This window comes from Convolutriloba macropyga, unplaced genomic scaffold, assembly GCF_964194025.1.
Source record: "Convolutriloba macropyga unplaced genomic scaffold, txConMacr16.3 SCAFFOLD_3578, whole genome shotgun sequence".
Classification (NCBI taxonomy): domain Eukaryota; kingdom Metazoa; phylum Xenacoelomorpha; order Acoela; family Convolutidae; genus Convolutriloba; species Convolutriloba macropyga.
In genome coordinates this window covers 19606-22500 of record NW_027452582.1, presented here as the reverse complement: position 1 = coordinate 22500, position 2895 = coordinate 19606, and the positions used below count along the sequence as shown (strand labels likewise).

The following is a 2895-nucleotide window of genomic DNA, read 5'->3' as shown; positions in this document are numbered from 1 at the left end:
AAAATGACCTTTACAGGATTTTCACCTTCTTTGATGCTACTTTCCAGTAGACATCAGGACAAATTCACCAGTCTAGCATCAAACCATACCGGACACCGAGAAATGTTGCCATTTCTCTTCCCGATGAGCTTTTCCCTGTTCATTCGCCATTACTAAGGGATTCTCAGTTGATTTCTTTTCCTCCCCTTACTGATATGCTTAAGTTAAGGGGGTTCTCTCGCCCAATTCAGGTTATGTAGTTGATTGTCTCTTAATTGGTTCACTGACCAATATGAGACAGAAACCGATTCAGCAGTTTTGTTCGCTACTACTATCAAACACAGGTCGAAGTTTCCATTCAGTCATTAATTCCAACTTTCAAATGTTGTTGTTTCAGCTTTCGCTTACTAGAAGCAACATAATACTCGCTGCAATACAGACCTCGGGAAACCCTCACCGTGAATAAGGTTCACTCACATATTTCACTACATTTTGCGTGGGATTGGAGATGAGGCTACTCGTTCTTGCTCAGTACTAGGCTGAAAATTAACGAAACTTCGTTACAAACGTTCACATGTTGATGTTTCCGCTTTCGCGTACTCGAAACAACATAATACTAGTCTTTGTAATTTAGTTTCATAATTTCAACTGTTCTCATGCAGAATTTTTGCTCATTCTTATCCCAAATTTTGACCTGGCTACTAGTTACACTCCTTGTACTTATTGCAAAATGACCACAAATTTCAACAGCTTTCACATGTTGCTGTTTCGGCTTTCGCTTACTACAGTCAACATAATACTCGTTGCAAAATAAGTGCTCGGCATCTGCAATTTTCCAAAGACGAAGTTTCGCCAGTTCAATTTTCGCTCGCCAATTATGGCTACTAATTCACACGGTACTGAGCTCAACAACATTAAATTTGTTCAGCAAGACTTTCACATGTTGATGTTTTGGCTTTCGCCTACTAGAAGCAACATAATACTCGTCTTGTTAGCTCATTCAATGAGAATAGCTTTTCCCGTTGAGAATTTTTGCCTTCAATTGGCGTTGTAGTGAGTTTGGCTACTCAGATCACCAAATACTTGTGACAATTCGAACCAGAAATGTTTTCAATTTTCACATGCTGATGTTTCGGATTCAACCTACTAGAAGCAGCATAATACTTGTATTCAACAATTTCTGTATCAAATCCCAGTTTTCTCTGGTGCATCTTTGCCAAACTATTCCAAACTGCCTGAGTCTGAATACCAATTACAGGTACTAGTAAATGCACGTTACTAAGGACTATATAGTTCTAGGTTACTGTACACAACGACGTTCACATGTTGATGTTTCAGCTGCCGCTTACTAGAAACAACATAATACTTATCGTGCATACCTTTCCATAACTTGTCCTTTTCAGATGCATTAGTTTCCCTTTGTCTTGGCTTCTACAGTCAGACTGGCTACTAGTAACAGCACAGTACTAATCACATATCGTTCTACAGTTTGCAGACAACTTTCACATGTTGATGTTTCAGCTTTCGCCTACTAGAAACAACATAATACTCGCTGTATACATTTGTAGTTCTCTATGTAACTTTCATGTGAAGAAGTTTCGCCAGTCTTTTTGACTGTCTCAAATCTGAGTCATGCTTAGGCTACTAGTTGCTTCATAGTACTTATCGCCTCGAGATCATTGAACAAAACTTGATTTTCACATGTTGCTGTTTCAGCTTCCGCTTACTAGAAACAACATAATACTAGTCTCATTAAGTTCCGTCTCTTTGCAATTTTCTTATGAAGAAAATTCGCCATCACAATGACTCCAGCAGTTCTTGATCAAGGAATGCAATCATTGATCAGAATGCTATTATTTGAATCGGTTCTGCTTTAAGTGTTCCAATTTTATTGGAAGCACCAACAATAGAACATCAATGTGTTCAATCGAGAGTTATATAACCCTGAATCGGACGCAGTCAACAGCCGAAGCCGAGACCGCCTTTTGCGTTAGAGAGGTCGGTAAACAAATCTTGCGATTCATACCGAATTAACACATATAGCTGTGCTCCTCTTCGTAAAGCGAGCCAAGTGATCCCCTGTTGAAGGATGTATTTGGACCAATCTAGTAGCATTTGGTTTCCAACAAGCTCTCCCAAGTTAGCTTACTTATTGGGCTTTTCAACCAATTCGGTTGGCTACAAGCATCATCAAAGTACTAGCCACAGTTTGATCGCAAAATTCTACGACTTTCACATGTTGATGTTTCGGCTTGCGCTTAGCCTACTATAAGCAACATAATACTAGTCATATCATAGAGCGTGATCAGCTTGTGACGTTCTCATGATGAAGTTTCACCAACAGTGTCTCACTTCGAGCTTAAATCCAGCTACTAGTAACTACACAGTACTGACTGCAACGATAACTTTTATCTATACCTTTCACATGCTGCGCTTTCGGCCAGGGCCTACTAACGTCAACATAATACTCGATATAAACTTTTGTTCATGATGCAGCTTCCCCATGCAGAAGTTTCGCCTTCAAATGCTCTCTTGGCCATATGACGTAAGAAAAGGTTACTAGTAACATCACAGTACTAGCCACAGTTTGATTGCAAAATTCTACGACTTTCACATGTTGATGTTTCGGCTTGCGCTTAGCCTACTAGAAGCAACATAATACTAGTCATATCATAGAGCGTGATCAGCTTGTGACGTTCTCATGATGAAGTTTCACCAACAGTGTCTCATTTCGAGCTTAAATCCAGCTACTAGTAACTACACAGTACTGACTGCAACGCTAACTTTTATCTATACCTTTCACATGCTGCGCTTTCGGCCAGGGCCTACTAACGTCAACATAATACTCGATATAAACTTTTGTTCATGATGCAGCTTCCCCATGCAGAAGTTTCGCCTTCAAATGCTCTCTTGGCC

At 39.9% G+C, this 2895-nt stretch overlaps 1 non-coding gene and 1 pseudogene across 1 annotated transcript in view; both read right to left on the bottom strand.

Moving 5' to 3' along the window:
- The window catches only part of LOC142357635 (large subunit ribosomal RNA), a 3522-nt gene extending 3287 nt beyond the window's left edge, over positions 1-235 (bottom strand). The window contains exon 1 of the ribosomal RNA XR_012761682.1: positions 1-235. This exon is cut by the window's left edge and continues 3287 nt beyond it. This is a non-coding gene — a ribosomal RNA (large subunit ribosomal RNA).
- A 1683-nt stretch (positions 236-1918) lies between these two features.
- LOC142357634 (5.8S ribosomal RNA) lies at positions 1919-2070 on the bottom strand (annotated as a pseudogene).
- Positions 2071-2895: the final 825 nt, after the last annotated feature.